Source organism: Lasioglossum baleicum, chromosome 1, assembly GCF_051020765.1.
Source record: "Lasioglossum baleicum chromosome 1, iyLasBale1, whole genome shotgun sequence".
Lineage (NCBI taxonomy): Eukaryota > Metazoa > Arthropoda > Insecta > Hymenoptera > Halictidae > Lasioglossum > Lasioglossum baleicum.
Window position 1 is genome coordinate 6,717,080 of NC_134929.1, and position 21,695 is coordinate 6,738,774.

General features: G+C 38.7%; 1 protein-coding gene across 1 annotated transcript in view; it reads right to left on the reverse strand.

Annotated features, from left to right (window-relative positions):
* LOC143210442 (cysteine-rich secretory protein 2) overlaps positions 1–20,665 on the reverse strand; it is a 100,934-nt gene extending 80,269 nt beyond the window's left edge. Inside the window, exon 1 of the mRNA XM_076427332.1 lies at positions 19,695–20,665. The gene's annotated coding sequence lies outside the window, so the exon portion shown is untranslated. The remainder of the gene's footprint in view (positions 1–19,694) is intronic.
* Positions 20,666–21,695: the final 1,030 nt, after the last annotated feature.

Here is a 21,695-nt window from a genome sequence, read left to right on the forward strand (position 1 = left end):
TGCATCGCTTCCGAGGTCTTTGCTTATGTCACAGGAAATATTCTCGAGGGAACAAGTCCGCCTTGAGAAATCTCCCAGTCTCCTTTGCAGCGTGCAAATTATTAATTAAATTAGCCACCTTACTGAATTAACTTTCCAGTGTGTGTTCGAGGAAACAATTTTAGGATAAACCGCGCATCGTCGACAGCGAATTTAGGCTAGCAGAGTCAGTCTGGTCTTATCGCATGTTAATTAAATAAGATTTGAGACTGCGGATTTTATATGCATTATATGAACAATCAATTAACAAGAACATATATCGGGCAACTCCCTTCCCGTGACTTTAAATCAATCGCGGCGTCACTTCAATTGCGAAGTTCGTAACTTTAATTACTCTCGGTCAGGTTTTAACAATCTAAGTTACCGTTCAACTATAAAAGTCAAGAAAATAAAGTTTTCAACAAACTTTCACCCCCACGCGTGCCACGTCCAACTGAACCGGCTAAAACCGCTAATATAAGAAATTAAACTTTAATCTAATAATTTTTCTGTTAACATAATGTCAAAGATAATGTGGATTTTTTATGCAAAATACAATTTTTCTGCACCAATCGCGAGACATAGCAACCAATAGACAAATTAATAGAAAATAAGGGTAAACTTTACTTTACCGGACTTATTTTTGCCTTTATAAAGCTAGCATAAAAATCTACAATGTAATTACTGGAAGTTATACGAAGTATAAAATTGTTAACTAACACCTGGTTCGTTTCTGCATTGAGTCATTCATTTTTTTATGTAAGAATCAAGTGTATAGTTCAAGAGAGATAACAACGCCAGGCCTTGGAAAAATTAACAACAAACCATGAAGGTGCCTATACCCATCAAGTTTCATTGTTTTCATTATAAGTTTATGCGATTTACGACACGTTGAGTTATACGAGGTATCCGGTCGAGCAGTCAATAACGTTAGACGTACATGTGACTCATATCGTATATGTAGACAGAAGAGCATTAGGTCACACGTGACCCATGTGTTAACTCTACTTTATGTTGCAGTTTAGACTCTCCGGTTCTGTGACTTGATCGGGCTCAACAGGCTTGTAAAAGTGGACAAGATGTTATATTTACGACCGAGGCAATAATAAATATTGGGTCGACCCGTGATCCATGCTGATGTTTGCTAAAGTGGTATCTCGTCGTAACTATTATTAACGAAGACGTTGGGTTGGCTACGACGTCTTTGCATTTTCTTTTTTAGTCTACCGATGCCATTATTTACGAGAATAATTATTAATACGAAACACAAACACCGCGGCAAAATGTTTTCGAATAGAATCGGTAACACTTACAGTGACTCCCACTAATTATAATCGGACACTCTTAAGAAGACGATAACTCTTTCAATATTGGACCATACGATTCGAACTTTCTTCAGGAGTTAGAACAATTGGTTTCCGGCACAACGTGAGCAAAATTTTTGACGAAAATTCCAAGTTGTTGGAATTGCAGAGAAAATGCTAAAAGTTATATTTTGAATAAAAAGTAGCAAAACGCAACTTTTGGTATTTTCTCTACAACTCCGACCAACTGTAATCTTTGAAAAAATTTCTTTTCACATCATGTAGTAAGCTAGTTGCTCTAACTTTTCAAAAAAGTTCAAACCGTATAGTCCAATATTAAAAAAGTTATCGTTCTTTTGAGGGCGTCCATGACGTAATCATTGTTTTGTGATAGATGTAACATTTCGAGAGTTTCAATTCTTACAAACCTTCGAAAGTTTTAAGGCTTTCAAGATTTTCAAGACAGTGAAGACTTTTTTCAAGACGTCCGAGAGTTTCAAGAGTTCTAAGCTTCGAATTATGTTGCAAGTGATTCGAATATGTTGTCGTAAATATTGAATCGAAGCGATTCGAAGTGATTCAGATATCCCATCACTACATGCGGCACAATGTAACGTGACTATGTAGTCCGGTACTGGCAGAGAGAGTGTAACTGATCGATTGCTAACATACTCTGTGACTCGGACCGTTTAGGATGTATGACCGAATGCGCACTATCTTCGAGTTTTTTTTATGGTCACGGGAGTATTTATTTCTCTCTCTCCACAAACAGACTCATATTTCTGATTGAAGCTGTAAACGTGATGCGCGCTCTTTTATAGCGCCATTCCGGTGAAAAATATCCTGGTTGGAATTTGGGTGAGCTTTCAGGCGAGACGAGATCTCTAAAAAAAAAAGACTTCTCGATGTGACGGAGATCTATTCTCTAGACTGCGGATTTTTCTGCGAAATTTAATTTCCGCAGTCGAAGACCACGGAACTAAGATAAAATGGAGCAACTGAAATAAAATACCGTAAAGAAGAATGAAAGCTCTGTCTCTCATTGTTTCATAAATATCTTTAAAGATAATGAACCTGATAAGTAGACCGCGGATTTTATGCATTTAAAATTTTATGGATTTTAGACACAGATTTAAAAAGTGTCTCGACGCGACGCTCCCAGTGCTGATTTCTTCAAGATGTGTCGCATTATTAGAAGTTCCCTGAATTTCGCAACCGAGCTAGATCGAAACTGTGTCACGGGAGTGCAGTATTATTATTACACCTGTACAGCCGGTCGATTTATTTTTCCCTATCAGCGAGGAATGCCGTGGAAACGACGACGCGACGTCGACGGGAGAGCTGCCATTACAGAAAGAGATTTCCGACCGTCGAGCGCGAATAATGCGCACTCGAGCAGAGACAACGAAGAATTTTGTGTGACCATTTCGAGTGGATATCGGGTGATTGCGATTCAGAGAATGCACTCGACGCGTGAGAGCAAGGAATGCGAGAGAGACCCGAATGTGTTTCAGGTGTGTGAATGGTTGTAAGGATAAAATTGCACGGTCTCTAGAGTTTCTCGCCGGTAGTACTCGTTAGCGTCGGTGTCGTTACTCGTTAGACGTCGTTGCGTGTTGCTGTTATTACGTCCTCGCGTTCTCACATTACCGTTGAATATTGTTCAATTACATTTCAATTAAATCGGCATTCGGTTCACAACTCGCGTCCGCTCTTGCTACTTTCTCATCATTATGCAAGGGAATACAAGAAATTTTGTTGCAAACAGTAAACATTAGAAAAAGGAAAAAATAATTACGTTTTTTGTTAGCTCTTTTTTTCGCGTAAACAACGCGATGCAACACCAATATACATTTTATTTAAAAAAAGAACAAAGACCTTAACAATTACGAGAAATTACTTGGAGATGTTCTGGGGGGTCAGATTTAACCCTTCGCTGCATAGTGTATCATATCTGATACAGTTAACAAATCTGGTATATGTACAGTAAACTAAGAATGTGTTTTATTATTTGTTTTAACTTTTTAAAATATTTTTCCCTTAAATAAAACGCAAAAACTGACCTTCTTTCAACTTTTTTCATCCCAATAGAAAAGACCATGCAGTGAATGGTTAAGCGAGGCACCCTGTACACAGCATTTAAAAGTAAAAACGAGAAACGTGATGCTATTACTGGTTTCCCAGTAGAAACGAAAATACGAAAGCAGAATATCCATTTCCATTCGGACATCGGCAAAGCGAATTTGTATCTGTAATAAATGTCGTAAACAGAAGGAAAGGAGTTTCCTTTCAGCGAGAACGCAACTCGAAGAAAATGTCATTACAGGAAGCTGAAATAACGAATCCCTTTTAATTAGAGTACGCTCGATACGAAAAGAAATTAGCTCCCCGTACAATCAGTTCTGCAGACTCTCTCCTGTTCGACTGCCTTTTAAGCACGACTAACAGCAAGACTGGGAGAGATGGGTGGGAGGGGAATATTGAGAAATTAGAAGCGGAATGAACTCCCCGTGGCCACCACGATGTTTTCCGCCATGCCGCCAAGGATACACGGAAACGAATTAAAAGTAATGGCCGGGTATAAATCAAGAAGAACGTGTTTCAATCACCGTCGATAGAGTTTGAGCATCTCTGTATTTGTTTGCGCGGATATTAGAGTACCGTGCTCTCGCTGCCTTTAATTAAAAGTGCATTCCATGAAAGGCCAAACTCCGCCGAACGAACGTCTCGAACTCGATCCAAGGGACCTTAGACTTCCCCGGCAAGCCTTTCCTGTTTGCAATTTCTTTTCGATCACCACTTCAACAACTTGGCCCCCTGTAATTAGAATACTTCGCTGAAAGTAGTCGGTATAATTCTCTTTTGGGGACCAAAGAATAGTTCAAGCATTAAGAAGTTCAGACCGGCTAATTTCGTGGCTGATTTAATATTTGTGCAAGGATCTGATAATGCCAGGTTGGTTTTCACGAAACTTCAAAACTGATCTGATGTGTTTTCGTAGGAGAATTTATTATTGAATATTCGTATCCCGTTTACGATACCACAAGGTTACCCGTTTTATTTTCCTCTGTGGACATGCATTACCTTTCTCAATAATTTCATTAACAACATCGTGCATTAAAAATACATAAAATCTAACTAAATTTTTCATCTCAGCACTATAATTTTACTTGGTATTAATATTGTTTTGTTAAAGAGATATTTGAAATTTCGTTCAAAGTGAACATAGCCGCTTTTGAAATTGACTTACTTGGAAATCCCATGTTGAAATGGCTACAGTTGGACCATGTTATTTCGTTATTTGCAACCTTTCCAGAGTCAATGTTGCCAGGAAAAAATTGACAGTACTAAATACTAAATGCCTCGTCGTGGAAACGTTTGAATATTCACGAGTTAATTACACGATGCGCCTTAATGCTCTGAAAACGTCGAAGTTTAAGGAACGTAGGTTGCGAGGGAACAGAAGAAAATCCTTTAAAGAACCGATTCGACTACGTGTAAGTGTGTTAACGACGGTAAGAAACGACGGCGTGGAATAGCCGGAGAAACGAGGCACGTTTTTCCGTAACGAACCGACGGTCCAGAATTTAATTTTGAAAGGCCTCGCTGCTAAGAGACTTCCTCTCCCCCTCCACTCGACTTTATACATATAATCTGCGTTGTAGTACACTAGCATTCAGAAGTTTGGATCTTTCGCGAACGATACTGAAATCGAATTACTAAAACATTTTCTTTGGTTCCTTTTAAGATCAACAATGTACGGGGTGTCCCATTTAAATCCCATTGAAACGCCATAATCTAAAATAGCAGATATCAGTGACACCTAGAATTCTAAAGCCGCGGATGTGCGAGAACTATCCTGCGGGCAGGCCCCCGTGGAATTAAATTTCACGCTTGCTCACTCGTCCTATCCATCCGTCTTTCCTTTGCCATTTTCTTGGTGATCCCTTCGACTCGTGTGTCATCTTATTTCGCGATCGAGTAAACTGAGTTGCCCTCGAAAATAGTACAGACACTTCGCGATGATGTGTCACGATAAAAAATCAATTTCTCGTTACCGGTGTTCGATTGCAGGATAGGAGCTGCATAAAATTCATATTAACATCAAAGTAGTTTTCTAAACGCAGCCTGTGATTTCTGCCAGAGGGCGCTAGAAAATTACCGGTTTTTTATTTTTTGCAAAAAATCATATGTTAGCGACCATAACGAGATGCTAAAAAACTGTGAAAATATAAACTTAGTATTTCATAACTTCTACGAGAAATCGGCATTTCAAAATTTCTTGTAGTTGTTAGAATTCGATTTCGAAGCTGAAAATTCTGAAAAAATTTGTAGATGTGCACTCTAATAACTAGAATATGGTAGATTTTTTTCAGAATTTTTGATTGAAGAGGATGAGAGAAATTACGGAAAACCCGAATTTCCTTCGTCGCTCCATTACTATCTCCCCTGCCGAAATGTAGGGTTGAAAATTGGCAGAAAATGTTCCGTTTGGTTTAGGGCCACTTTGTGTATTTGCTCCCTGCACCTGATTATTTTGTCCAGCACTGTATAAAGTACTGTCTTGTGCGAATGGCGATTTACATCGAAACAAAAGAATATACGAAGAACGTGTTAGCTACGTGTTAAGGTACGTGTCCCGCATACAATGTGTTAAGTGAAACGATGCATGGAACAATCCCCTATAAAATAATCAATAAAACACAGCCATGAAAGCAAGGGTGTGTTCGCAGCCTATTGCACTTTAAATTGTGATTACCTCAAGACAATTTACGTTCCTTTCGTATGAGACAAAAAATCGAACAGGCTCGAATCAATGTATCAAGGCAAAAATACGAACGATGTTTCTTATCACATGGCGTTTCGCGGCAGCAAACTTCCGCCGACGTTACACGCGAGATACGCGTGCGAAGGAACAAACACGAGAATAATGTATGAATATACTTCAGCCGCAGTTATAAATTTATTTCCCCATTTTTTTTACGGCTACCCGTTCCGTGAGCACGCCAGTAAGATACACAACGGGTGTAAAGCTTTTCATGCTTTATAACGCGGCGCTCTCTCCTTCGTCGCTGGCAGGCAATAACGTCGGTTCAAAAATAAATAAACGCCGACAGTTTCCCCTCAGCCGATTAATCGAACTTGTTACGTTATCCTGTAGATTTTCGCGAGAAGATGCCGAAAATCCAAGTTTCAATGTTAGGAATTCAGTGATTCAAAAGTTATACGTGTTTAAAGTTTACGTATTTTAAGCGCTTCGCAAATCTACGTTATCGACATTACCGCTTGCTTGTGCCGCCATCTAGCGGCTCGTTAGACCACGCGTGACGCCGAGACCTCTGCCACAGTTAGGGAAATAATATTATATCTCGGAAACGAAGCAGAGACCGCCGCTAATATGCAAAGGAAAAATCGCAGGGTAGATAGCTGTTCCACGAACCCAACTATTCGAAGAATTTCTACGGTCTCACGAATAACCACGCCGAGGAAATTCTGATCCTTTTACCGGGCCGACGATGAAGTCGCGGAACGATGTCTGCGACAACGACCGGTAATCTCCAATAATCAGGATGATAAATGAAGCTGCAAGTTCTTTCAGTAATTTTTTCCACGTCCAATACCTGTCGACAACAAACGCCAAGTATCGGGAAACTTTGATCGCCTTACTGCAAAAAGCGATACGCATCGGATTACTTTCGATATTCAGTTCGCCGGCGAAATTAAATTCTGTTGGCCAACGTGTGTAATTATATCGCGCAGTTTTCTGCGTGAAACTCGATTCGCCTCGAGTGAAGCAGCCATTTGCGCCGGCTTATGAAATAATCGCGTTAGGTAGTACCTAACGTAGCAGCGTGGCCCTTAGCTGTAGGGCTCAAAAACTGTTCTCAGCGCCCCAAATTGTCACACTAAACGTTTTTCGAAGCTTTCTAATTTTCCATTATCCAATCACAACGAAATGTCGGCGAGCTAATGCGCGTTGGGAAATTCGTTTGACCGTGTGCGAGAAACAAGAATCGTGTGACCGAAAAATCAAAAAGGACCGCAAGCAATAAAAGCTTCTCGCTTATTACCATGGCGAGCGCGAACACGCACGCGAGAACCATTACAGTCGGCACACGCTGGTTGATTCACCAACGAACGCGAACGCGCAGCTCCGAAGAAATTTATAGGTCGGACATTGGGTAACACGATCCAAAACCGGCGATCTAATCCTCCCCTAAACGTGTCCGCTTTAAACCCGATACAAACAAATAAAAATTTAACAGCCGGTTTTAAACCGACACCTGGACGGAGGCCGTCGATATATCGCCACGCACTTTTACCAGCCGTTCGACGCGGATTTAATGTGGATTTAAACGGGCTAGAATATCAGCCCAGCGAAATTTCAACCTACCACCCCCACACGAATTTCCATCTTTATACTCTTTTAAATGGAACCACTGCTCTACATGCTCCCGGCCAGCCGTGGAAACGAGTCGGATGCTCGGCAATCCCGACGAACCTAATCTAACAGGAAACACAGTTTAACACGTGGCAAGCGTTAGTAACTTGTAACCAACCCTCCGCCCCAAACGTGTCCCATTCTGAACTTGCACAAGCTGCACGCAATAAATAGCGAATAAGGAACGGTTGCTTAAACGCTCGCTGCGATATTAAGTTTCACGCGGGTACCGACTCGTTTAGGCGTTTAACGGGGATGTACAGTCACCGGCAATAATAAGTGGACACCCTTGAGAATCACATAACTTTTTAGAAATTGGTCCAAAGGACTTGAATTTTTTTAAGATGTTAGACCAGCTAGTTCGCTAGAGAATAAGTAAACAAACATTTATTACGATTGAGCAACTTTTCCCTATCGATCAACGCGCTAGTCGCTTTCGGTGAATATAATCATGAAGATGCATTAATAATAAAACAATTAATTGCGAAATGCTGGTGCAAGGGCAGCAGGGATCTGGAATAATTTCGGGTGAACTGCGGACAGTCGGGCGCGCATTGGCACTTTCCCCGAAAGTCAATAAAGACGCGTACGAACACGGCGTGGAAACCAGTTCAGAAGAGTACGAGGATGGAAGTACGGGTGTAGCTGGAGGTCCTTTCACAGCCCCTAACACGAAACCGCACTCCGGCGGCATTTGCGTTTTAACGCGCAACGCTTTTACTCCGGCCAAATCGGCCCCCTTTCTCGTTCCGTCCCGCCATTGCCGGCTGATCCTCCGATTATTCGATTTATTTCAACTTGTTTTCAACTGGTTACCGCCCTCCCCCCGTCGCTCTTGCTTCTCGCCAACAAAACGCAACATCAAACAGGTACTCGTTACAGCCACCGAACGTGAAGCCTCAAAAAACCAACAGTTAACCTCATCAAACGGTGCTGCGAACACTCTTCGTACGCGCGTAAGTGTCGCATAAAAGAGTTTTAAAGTCACTTTCGAAACTGAAACCGTTCCCTTTAAAAGGATCATCTTTCTATAAAGAAAAATGAGAAAATGTACAGGACCCGAAGAAAAGTGAAGTTTAAGACTTTAAAGGGTTTGTAATACCTAACGAGATGAGAAAACTGTGTTTAATACATACTAATGGTAATATTAGTTCTCCCACAATGAAAGACGAACTAATTTTGTAGGCTACCGATCTTATGCATTTGTGATCAAAGTGAGCGGTGAAAACACAAAGCAAGCAAGAATATGTCAGAAAATTTTCAGAATTCGAATATAGTATTTGTGACTCGTTAAAATTATTCAAACGAGAGAGAAATTTCTATGCAATCCCTGTTTCTTGTAATTGATGCATTTTACCACGTTTTTATTAGCTCGCTTTCTTGTCTGTCCGTCTGTTTGCCTGTCTGTTTGTTCGGTACAAATTTTGCAATTGAGTTTAAACTAACTTCCCGGTGAGATAGAGACTTGAAGTTATACGAAAAAGTTTACCCCATATGCCTGTTTATTTCAACATAAATTGCACTTTCCGCCGAGCAGGTGACATAACAAGTTTTTCCGAAAATTCATACCCCCCCCCCCCTTAGGGGGTAAATGGAAAAACGCAAAGTGCAAATATGCAAAAGTTAGTTTTTCTAGTGATTATGGTTGTCTCTTGAGGAACCATCGCCCTCGAAAGTGAAATTGTTTTACACACATTCTATTCGCCGCCGGGCTGAGCAGAGCTTTATTTGACTAATGAACTTGCGCGGCGTACCATAATGTATAGGCATAACTTTGCGGACACAGGCATAATGAAAACAGCTAGAAAATAAATGTCGGTTTTATCTAACTTTTCCTCTATTGAAAATTATTGTATTACAGGCTTACACTGATTTTTGAAATATAGAAACATTGAGTTTCTCCCTTTGTGATTTAGATTACAGTAATTCTAATTTAATTTTGTAAAACAGAGGGAAATTAAACAATTAAAAATTACTGGACGCGCGTGATTGAAAAGAATTGAATTAAATTCGAAAGAGGAAATGTCTCGAAACGAGAAATAATCGACTCGGAGCGTATAATCGACTTCACAAGAAACAAGGAAATGCTCCTAGTACAAAGATTCTGATATTAATGATACTTCCTTGGATTGTAAAGCACGTTGAACACTGCAAGAAACAATTCTTCCTTTCAGCGATAATTCACTCTAAAAGCGTAAAATCAACCCTTAAAATTGATTGCATCGTTACTGTGCTTGTTGCCATTCTCAGTGTAGAACGTGATCGAAAAACAGAGTTTTCTACTTGTATAACAAAGGAAAAGCTTTGATAAGTATTATACAATTTGAAAAATGCGCCAATGTAAAAGTTTTAATTCAACAATAAAATACATACAATCATATTTTTCCATATTTTGATAAACTGCTCAATTTAGCGAAACGTTCAATAAAAGTCAACATGTTCATACATTCGGTATCTATAATTTAACTGTCAGAATCGATAACAGTTTCGATGAAAAGCAATTAAATTGAAACTGCTTTTTTCGTTGCGCTTTCGTGCAGCACTGTAGTAAATCGTCGGAATGCACTAACAAAGCGAGGCAAAACATGAAATACGAATAAATTATATAAGGAAAATATTTATACAAATAAATAAGCTGTCTTTTAACAGTATTTGTGAACGTGGTACTTTTTTGCCTGGATTAAAATTCGTGTACGAACAATTTTACATACGAACGTGACGATGAATACGAATGTCAAAATTCGAAGAAAAAAATGATAGTGTCCGAAATATTGTGTCACGTTTTGCTAACTTTACAGAACGTAGCTATTCTTTTTCATAACCATTTTCAAGAGAAATATCTGTTACAAAAACCAAAGTAATACTATCATAAATTATTTGGTAAACTATCGTGTGTTTCTAGTGCCGTCAATCAACAATTATTGCAGCTTGTTGTTAATATTTTTTGCACTCTTCTAATTTTTAAATAATTTTATACATCATTTACACAAGTTCAGTTCTTAATAGACTGCGAATTTTATGCATTTATATACAGGGTGTTCACACACATTTGAAAAGTATGATAGACATTAAAAAAGTGTAAAACACGTGTCCAAGGATTTCGAGGGGGAAAGAATCAGTATTTTTATTTGGGTGGCGTTTTCAAGGTCATTTGAAGGTCAACTTTGTTTTTTTAAATTATTCAACCTTATTTCGTTGGGAATTATTTAAAAAATGGCTAAAAATATAGGCGTTCTTGTTATTTTTATAAAGTAATTTGAAACAGTTACTTTTACTGCTTCGTAAACTTAGTGTTAATAGAATTATTGTAACTGCGCTGCTGAAATAAATGCCAGGGGTAATTTCCTGTTGTTGTACTTTTCTGTCGCCGACACCTCGACTATTTTTTAAGCCTGCGTTTGGAAGGTTCGAGTCTGGGACTCAAATCAATTTCGAAATCAGTTTCGTAATCCCGCATTATTGGGAAAGGAAATTCCGCTCGAAGCGTCTTGAAGAGAACGGAAAAGGTGGTAATCCGTCGGAGCAAGGTCTAGCGGACAGGGAGGATGCTCGAGGAACCTTCTACCCGAGATATTGAAGCACCATTTTTGTTAAGTTTGCTATGTGTGTTGGAGCGTTGTTGGAGATGCTCGTTTTTATTCACTCGAGACTCCATAACTTTACCGAACGCTTTATTGTTACTAATGCGAACGATACACTCCCGAAACAGTTCTGCAACTTACTAATTTGGAATTAGTTATTAGATTTTAATGTGCAATTGTTACAAGTGCTCCAATTATTTAAGCACTCGCTGCACAGTTCTGGTCTAGTAAGAGCGTGTAGAAAAACTCTGAAAAATAGTCCGACACTACAATGCAATTTAAGCACATACTACATTTTTAGTAATTATTCGGCTTTTATGAAGACAACATTTATAATCCTCGTCCGCTTGCCAAAAATAATTACACAGAGGACCCTCAAAGCGATATTTTCCCCTTTTTGGCATTGCATTTGAACTCAACAAATTTTGAAACGAATTTGTTTGACAAGAACAAAAGAAAAATCATTTATCAATTTTTTATTTATAGATCTGTATATATTATTTGTTTATATATGTATATGTATATATATATATATATATATATATATATATATATATTAGCTGTAAATATTATTATAATCTGAATATTTACCAATAAAAAAGTTTTCTCGCCAGAGTCTGACTTTATGATTAAATTTTCCACGTATCTGTCAGGCCAGCCTCGACTTCCACAAGGTTGAATACGCTACGTTGCTACATTCGCGACACGTTTCGCAGAAGTTTTCTTGTACATGCAGTCAAGAGGACCAAAAATATCGACCAGAGCTGCCGCAAAATACATGAAAAAGATCAGGACATTCGTAAGCAAGTGAGTGAAGCGATACAATGATACAAAAAGTCGTCGTTGTTCTTCTATAACGGATCGTGAATATGATTTCGACAAATCCTCGACCGCCTTTGCGTCGAGCAAAATCCGAATTGTGGAAAAAACATATAGATTTATTTTGCGAGAGCGTTTGCGTCCGTTTACGGTCTCGCAGTATCGAATTTCGAAGACTAATAAAGAATCCTTTGCTCCGGTGAGGGAGCATAGGAGAATTTCGGTCGCAGGAAAATGTCACCCGGAATTGGAATAACGTAATCTTTTCTGATGAAACAGAAGCTTCTCGGTGGGAATTAATATTAATCTGCAACGAACAGGCTTATGGAGTCGCGAAATTGTATCCTGGAGATCCGCTCAGTTTGATATTTTTTAAGAATGTATTAGTAATGCAATTTATATATATTTTCCCTTATAAAAATAACAAGATTGATTTTGTTTAGACTTTATGCGGTTCCTATTGTAATATGTGCTCTACTGAAGATATTTATACAACCATTTCTTACGAAATCATTTTTATAATTTCAATAATTGTAAAATAGACAATTTGAAACCGGTCAAATTGACCAGTGGTGGTAGGTTTAGTGTTAAGAAAGTGGAATTGAATAAAATCTTATTTTCAGTGGTAGTGGCCATTTTAGATCCGAAATAAATAAAAATCGTACTAAATTCTGTGGAATTTCATTTTCAAGCATTTTTTGTAAATTTTTGGAAGCCATAAAAATGTATAAAGATCCGCAGTCTAATTATAATGAAAGCGCAAAGTAATCGAACAGCCTAATGCATTTCCTCTAATCAAGTTTGTAATGACTAATTGACGAGAGTTTCGCTAGCGGATTAATTGGCGCGATCCCCCGGCAAAAGGTGTTACGTTGTACACACAACACGAGCCACATTAAATAGCCTCAAACAACGTATAACACAAGAGGCCGTGAACATGCTACAGGATATGTTGCATAGTCATGTTGTGCATTCGAAATTCGAAACCAGTTCAAGCTGATTGAGCAGTTTAACAGAGGCCAATCAAAAGATTTACTTTTTCAATGAAAATAAGCGTTCTAAGAAGAAATATTTCATTCATACTTCATTTATTCGTCGTAGATTATTCATATCGTTCAGAAAATTATTACATCAAAAGAGATGCACTTCTTCAATGAAAATAGACGTACTAAGAAGAAATAATTCGTTCAAATTAAATTTTATTTATTCATCGTAGATTATTCATATTGTTCGAACATTTGCAACACTTTGCATGCTCGTATATTTCTATTTAGACACACTTGAGCAGCACGTTGAGAATATTAATAAGGCAACGCAGTAAACCGAGTAAAATGCACAAGACAGGTGAAATATAGCGGACGTTATCGAAGAATTTTCATGAGCTACGCATTACAGCTGTTGGAATAGCCAGAACACACACGTATTTATAAATTTCAGTAGTAGCGCACAGTGTGCCACGTCATTAGACGAAATTCAGAATACGTCATGTACGATCCGTAACCTGGTGTTCGCAACTATTCGAAAAACGATTTTAATTGTTATGTTCCGAAATACGAGCGAGCTGTACAGTTTCACGTTTATTTGTGTTCGTTTGATTGCTTTCAAGTCGGGGAAAAATGCTTCGGTGCCGTAAGAGGCCAGCGAGGGAACTGTTAAATCTGTTCCGTGACTGTGAAACACGTTGGTCCACTTTCCCGAATAAAAATATTGTCGAGTCCCCCCTCACCCGTTAGAGCTTGGAAACTTGCAGCATGGTGACACAAATTATCACCTGGGATTTTTGCACTCGCGATTACGTCCTGGCTCCTCTCGCACAATAAAATACAAGCTCATAATAGTCGTGAATATTGTACGTATATTTAGTAACGTTATGCCCTCTCGTTATGCGACAGATTAAAATGTAAATTTACGAATATGACGAGTGTTTAGGTTAAATCCTGCAAGGAATTACAGCGCGCATTTACTAATTAATTTTATTTTACTGTGCCGTAACTTTGGATGCTTCCAATAAAACATTCGATCATTTCAGTACGTAAATTAACTCACTGACGTTTAGGATACATACATCATACTTTTGTTACGGCATTGTTGTGACTGTGGATCTGTGGATCTAGGATATAAAATATGACAGATCTGAAAGGGCTACTATCACGGAAAATAAGATTCTATTTTATTCCACTATCTTAAAATTCATCTACAAAAATTGAAAATTGCATGAACATCCGCAGTCTAGTTATCATGACAGTGCAGATGAAAGATCTTGAAAATCTTTTTAAAATTCTCGGGTAACTGATACTGCCATAAATTTAAAGACTATACCGTCCTCTTTATGACTCCATAAAAATTGATAAATTATTTTTTTTCATTCGAACAAAAATAAGGAACCAGCATTCGTAATTCAAATAATCTGTTAAAAATGGAAATTATGAATATGGGTTTGTACACTTTTAATATTGCAATTTGACCTGTAATCAGGCGTTTGAGAAAAACGTTATTTGGATGAAAAATTGAAACATTCGATCGGCATATCTGTGTAAACAGTATACGCAGAAAACGAATGGAATATACGCTGAACGAGCATGTTTTTCGTATGACCTATATTTTAAATACGTTGAAAATTTGAATTCACCGAAAGTATTTTATACACTGGTTAAAATAACATTCGCATATTGACGGACTTCAATGAATACCAAATTGCGATACGGGAGAAGGGTGAATAACTCTCTAACGAAGCAAAATTGAAATGGACGAATTATCATTGACCAAATCGTACGTTAAAAGCTTGCAATTCCATCTGGTAACCGATCGAGTTGCATTTGCAAAGGAATGTCGAATGATTTCACATTAACACTTTGACTGCCTAATCAGGCTTGGTTCAATATTCACCGAGAATCGAAATGTTTCTCGTATGAAACAAAAATTACTAAAACTCAACATTATTCGCTATTTGATTTTATTATGATTGATTGTATTATTTATTTTACGTAACATCAAACAATAAAGATAATGTCTATAATGTAACTGTTATGTTCGCAGCTTCTCTTAATATATTTGAGAGGTTCTGCGTTGTAAATTTCAATGAACGACAGCTCGACACCCAATTTGCCTTAACGAACCTCTGGATTTATTCACTATATTTACAATATCTTACACTTGTATGAACTGGAAGTTCTGTCTCGAATCGAGTTAATCTTTTGCGGAAGATTGTATATCTTCAGAGAGAAATTGTATCTGGTCGCTGTCCCTGGGTCAGCTCGTTCCTCACCTCGGTGGTGAGATTGAAAAGTGGGGAAAATGGTACATTTTTTGGGGGAAAGAACATCCCATTCGTTGACTGACCCGAGGGAGGAGCCATTCCTATGCATCCCTATCGGCGGGGGAGGACATCCCCACCTCAAGCCAATCGCGGAAAGCAAATGTACAAACAAAGACGGTACTAGCAACGGACCCAGAGTCGCGTAACAACGAAAGGCCCAAGTGGCCAACACGTGCGTTTAATTTATGACCCCTGGTCTCACGCGGACGACGACCATCGACTTCGGGAACAATGCGTCTTTGAAAAACGTACTTTCCAAGGACTCGGCAGACAGAGTTATTTATCCGAAACTCTCAAGGAGTTGCGCTTAATGATGGTCCCGAAGACGATGGTCCAAGGGTGTGCAATTTGAGCCTCGAACCCTCATAAAAAATAAGAAAGTGCTGGCCTCCTCGAGACCCTTGTAGAAGTGTCCCGAGGACTAACGGTATTTTACAGGGAATTTTCCATGCATGTCATAACAGTAACTTTTGTCAATTATATAATACACAAGCAATATCATTTTAAAACATTAATTATACTTCTTTGTACATTAATTAAGTCACGTCACTTCAAGTTTCAACCGGAGATGACGAATTAATTCGTCATTGGAGTTCACTATCACCTTTTAGAAATGTTTCATTTTCCTCTTAATCCAATAACTTAATTGTGTCATATCATTATGATTGAGCGTGGTCAAATTTTTATCGTAGCAAATTTTCTTGCGCTTCGTTACATCTTTGTATGTGTTCATAATTGCAGAGTCACTTGACTAAGTTATTCCGAGTTTGTGCAATTTTTATGCACACTGATGTGCTAGTTATTGTATTAAGACGGGTAGACTCGTTTCCTGGATTGCAAGGGTGTGGGATTCGCCTTCTCATTTCTCGATAATACGAACACGGGGTTTTTCAGTAGCCAAAAACGCTAGATACAAGATCGAATTTGCATTATTCGTTGTATTCTTCCGAATAATGCAATTTGCGCTGCCAAATAATGCAAATTACGCCTCGTAAACGAAAAAATAGGACTTTTGACGGCGATAGCGGCCTAGATCGATCTTTTATCTAGCGTTTCTGGCTACTGAAACCCCCCATTTTTGTATTATCGAGAAATGAGAAGGCGCATCCCGCACCCTTGCAATGCTGGAAAAACGAGTTTACTCCCTTAATCTGGCGACTCTAATCGTAGAGTTAAGCGCGAACGATACAATTCTGCTGTAATACAGTGTGCACAGATAAATTCGACACGTGATACGAGGAGAAACGAACTTATCTACACGCGTCTTCCCCGCATATAAATGTGAATGCAGATGCGGACGCGGTTTCCGGCGACCATGGTCGCTCGATTTGAACACCAGATGCAGGTCATAGACTCAGTCAGTAGTTAGCTACTGAATTGCAATAGGAGCTTTTTACATTTGACCCGAATCGAGCCTGGCATACAGATACGAACGGCGAACATAATATTTTCATGGAACATCTAATACGACCTACTCCGAATAAGTTATACCTTCTTCCCTTTCGGGTTCGTCCCATCACTGTTTATAAGGTCTGTTGCTTAAATTGCCGTTTATGCTCCTTGGGCTGCACCCCACCACCGCAGACCAAAAGATCTTTATTCATAGCCACAATAAAGAACGTGTACGAATGCCAGTTTTTGATGTGATAGGATAATTATAGTTTAAAAATGTTACGACTTTTTTAATCTATTGAAACAAAATTAATAGACTGTGGATCTCATGCGTTTGCGACAGACATGAGTTACTGAAATATGGAACAGTGAAAGGAATTACTTATACATGCAGTGGATGATCGAATGGTTAAGCCACTTAAACTTTTAAGAAATAGTGGTTTCAGATTTAATGTACAGGATGTACGTAATTATGATTTTTGCAAAATCTTTTCTGCATATCATTTCGTAAACCAATGCTTCTAATTGATTATAAAAAATCAGGTCGTTTGGTAAAATTATAAAAATGTTATTCTGTTTTAAAGGGCGTACGAATACTTTTTACACCTACTCTGTACATATGTATATTTTATTATTTATGTAGAAGTATGATTTGCATCATTGTACGCGTTGGTACTAGTTTTTTAATATTTCCACTACACGCGCAAGTATCCGTAAGGTAGTGTAGATAATATTATTCTTGTAAAATAATGTCAGGGGATCAATATCTACATAAAAACCCATAGCCTGGTTATCGCGAATAAATAATTCGATCTAAAAATAAATCTGTGAATGAGTTTAAATGAAATTAATGTTTAAATGAATAAAATCAATCCCACATTTCGTTTGCTTATCGCGCCATATTTCGAAGCACGAACATTCAGTAAATACAAATTCAATGAACAATATTAAACCCACAATATTCGTACTATAGATATTATAACTTACAACATACGATCATAGTAATGTTCGGACACTTTTACTTGTTGAGATGTTAGAGAGCAATTAGTTTATTACAAGACGTGGAAAAAACTTTTTGAAAAAATTGCAACTGATCGGATTTTAGAGGGAATACAAAATTTGTTGTTCGCGACTTTTGTTTATGTGGTGCTATATTGAAAATTTGAAAAATACATTTTGTAGATCTGTGTGAATTATACATACACTGGAACATTTAATTATATTGTCCATAACATTAGAGATACTTTATATATTATTTACCGTCGATTAAAAATGTTTCACATGAGTCGTGAGCTTTACTCAAACGAACCGGAACTGTATAATTCATGTTTACAGTTAATATCAACGGATGGGAAGAGTAAACAGCAATAGCTTTAAAACAATTTTGTATGCAAACATCCGCACCATGCGACAGAGCTGTATGTCCGTGTGCCGGTTGAGAGTCGAAGCATACATTCTTCCTCCATTTTGTCAATTGTAAAAGAAAAATCGAGAAATATCTAGCATGACGCAGATACGTTTTTTATTCTAACAAAAATTGTTGAAAATCGAATGACGACATTTTTGAACAAAAAACGCATAAGAAATATCAGTGAAAATGTTTATATATAAAAGACAAAGATGAAGCTAGTTTCATATTTTTATTACAAATGCGTTAACCTTCGCAAGGTAACGTGGGGTCTCACAGACCGCAGTTTCAGATTGTTGAAAAGAATTTTTATATGTATGAAATTAAATCTGTTTGTTTAATCCTGTGTTATTCTTCATCCCAAATTTATTAAAAACGAGGCTATTTATGCAATTCATTTGTCGTAATAAAACTATAGTGAATAATTCCCGTGCGACGGGAAATGTACCGTGGGTTACAATACATTTTCGTATTTTAAGTTAGCTGTATTTTTGTTTTCGAGAAAACACCGCAGATTGGGTGTGCTCGAATTATGAAACAATTACGGATTTAATACATTTGTTCCACTTGTGTATAAAATTTCGCGCGGCACAGTGTACAAATTAGTAAGCACCAAATAAAAAACATGTTTCGTTCCGCATCTGCAGTGGGTGATCAATAGCGTAATTTAATGCAGATAAACATTCCGAGGATTTAAACATACTGAACATAATAAGAAAATAATTAATTTCCTTTTTCCATTCCAATCTGTTGCAATTCGGGTAAATACGATTAGAGTCATTTGCATAAGCTGACAATTTTACTAACAATTCGTTTTTCTGTTGATAATTTTGTACTGGAAATATCAGTTGAACGATATGCAATTGTTTAAGAAGAGTCGTGATTAAAATTCGTAACAGAATGGTGTAGTAATAATTTTAATATAGCACTGTAATTTTTTCAATTTTATATGGGCCACAGATAACAGAGAAAAATAACATATTTATTAATGTGTTTAATAGATTGGAAACAACGTAACAGTATTTTGAAATTGTTTTGATGTTTTTACTCTAAACTACACCTACTCATGTTTGTCATAAAAAATGTTTCACAAATTGTTGTACGTCGTACTAATTTACATAAAATTAGTAGTTACCGATACGAGATAATGAACCTAATGACCTCGATGTTAACGCGACCGTTATAAATAGACAACCTTAAAGAAAGATCTTCGACCTGTGTATACCCTCAATGTGATCACAGAGAACCGTAAAACTACAACATGATCGATCTCCGACGCACCGTCAACGATCATTTCAGATCTGATTAACGATCCAATCGCATTCTTCACTAGCAACATTCCACGGTCCGCGTGATTATGCTAAGTAACGTGTAATCTGAAAATAATATTCTCCCGGTGACACTGGACACTCACCGTAATCCCCGTGGAAACCGTTGAAACCTGACTGACAGCCGCAAAACCAGGCGGTCGCAGTCAATAATTAGGAACAATCGTCGCGGCTTTCAGACAATTACTATTTAGCCACGCATTAACCTGTCCGATCGCATGGTCACCAGTCCGAAACTGTTTTCCGTCAGCACAGTACCGACTCGATTTTCACATTAGCCGGACACAGATTCTCCCCGACCTTGCTCAACATTTCCCCGGTCAGCTTGTGTCAACTGCGAATGCGTTTCCCGAAGACAACAATCTCGCACACCGAACAACGACTCGATACACATCACAGGAAATCAACTATCAGTGAGTTAATCCGCAACACAAACTCCACACAAAAGATCTGCCCGAGCCATCGAAAGTCTTTCTATCGAACAGACCCTGGAAACACCTTGGAGACCGAGAGGGTGTCGGTGCAGAGAGGTGTTGATTCGTGGACACCCATCAAACTTAAATGAAACACTGAAACGGAGGAAACAAGCCAGAAACGGCCAGCAGACGTCCGAAGATGCAAATTTAGGATCCTGTCACGGAACACACACAATCCTCATTGCTCCTGTGCGTCTTTGTTGTCACTGTACCGAACAATTTCGAGGATACCGATAATCCCTAAACGATACTTGGACAGTTTTCGATTGAAGATTTTTCTCCACTGGATCCGATCGTTTCGAGGAGTTTGAACACACACGAACACGGTGTCCCCGAATCGATTGGGAGCGATCGCGGTGAGATCGATCGTCAAACGGGCCAGCAGCGTGGTCTCGGCGAATTATCGGTCATGACCACCCACAGAGATGATTCTTCTCCGATCAGTTGAACGAAACTGGCACCGGGTGCTCGCGTGCCACTACGAAAAGGGTCACCTGGCCCGAGGAGCGTTCCGTTCCGTGGCGCGTCGCGTCGCGGCGCGCGTCTCTCTGTGCGACGCACACCAAACTGGCGCAAGCTCCTCCGTCGACGACGCGACGCGTTGGGGAGAAAACTACGCGAACCCTCGTGCTGTCCCGAGCGCGCGAAAACCGACGCGCCCGGCGTCGTCGGGCTCGCCAGATACCAGGCTCGGATCAAAAGCACAATGGCAGCCGGACCGAACCTTCGGAATTAGAACCAGGCACTTAATACCGGTCAAATTTTCATACCGGTATCCTGCAAAGGGGCTGTACCGAAATGGATGAAAACCGAAATCGTTAAGACACCGAACGGTTTCGGCATAACCGATATTCTACCGAAACCGAAAAAGAATAAAGGTATTTTTTCCAATGCTTAGGATGCCCCAAATAAAAAAGGAACTGCATACCTTACCCCAGAACCATCAAGGTGCACAGTCACTTACATTATTTAAGTACAGTGTTCCCGCGATTGTTGTGAGAACCTCGAGGGTATCGAGTGTCAGGTCCTTCAGAGACATTTGACGTATCTTGAAAAACAACAAAGATATTTGAGGTGGCAACGTTAGGTGACTCACCCTCCTGTATATTGAACAAATCCACAATTTTATTTCATCTAAAAAGAAAGGCATTCATATTTGTTAGACTTTGTTAAAATCTTCGTCATTAGTCTGACTCGTTTAAAATACAGGCAGAGAGATTAAAACTATTATTTGTCAATGACACATAGTATGAAAATAATATAATAATTTGTAAAGTAACAAAGAGAGGATTTTCAGTTTTCGCAGAGAATAACAAACTATACTTTAACCAATGCATGCATGTGTATGGATGCTGGAAGAAGAACGTATAACAGCCACCTGTGTTCGTTCCCTAATCCTCTATTCAGAAATCCAATTACAGTTACACAGAGAAGTTTCAACTTCAATCCATATGGAACATATGCATCATCTTATGCACAATATCAAGAATCGTGGATTCGATTCGATATTCGTATCGTAATCCACGAGAATGAAATTACGAATATACATATACAGCAGCGAAGGGGATCGGTTATGCTATAAAATTCGATATCGTGCCACAGCACGATAGG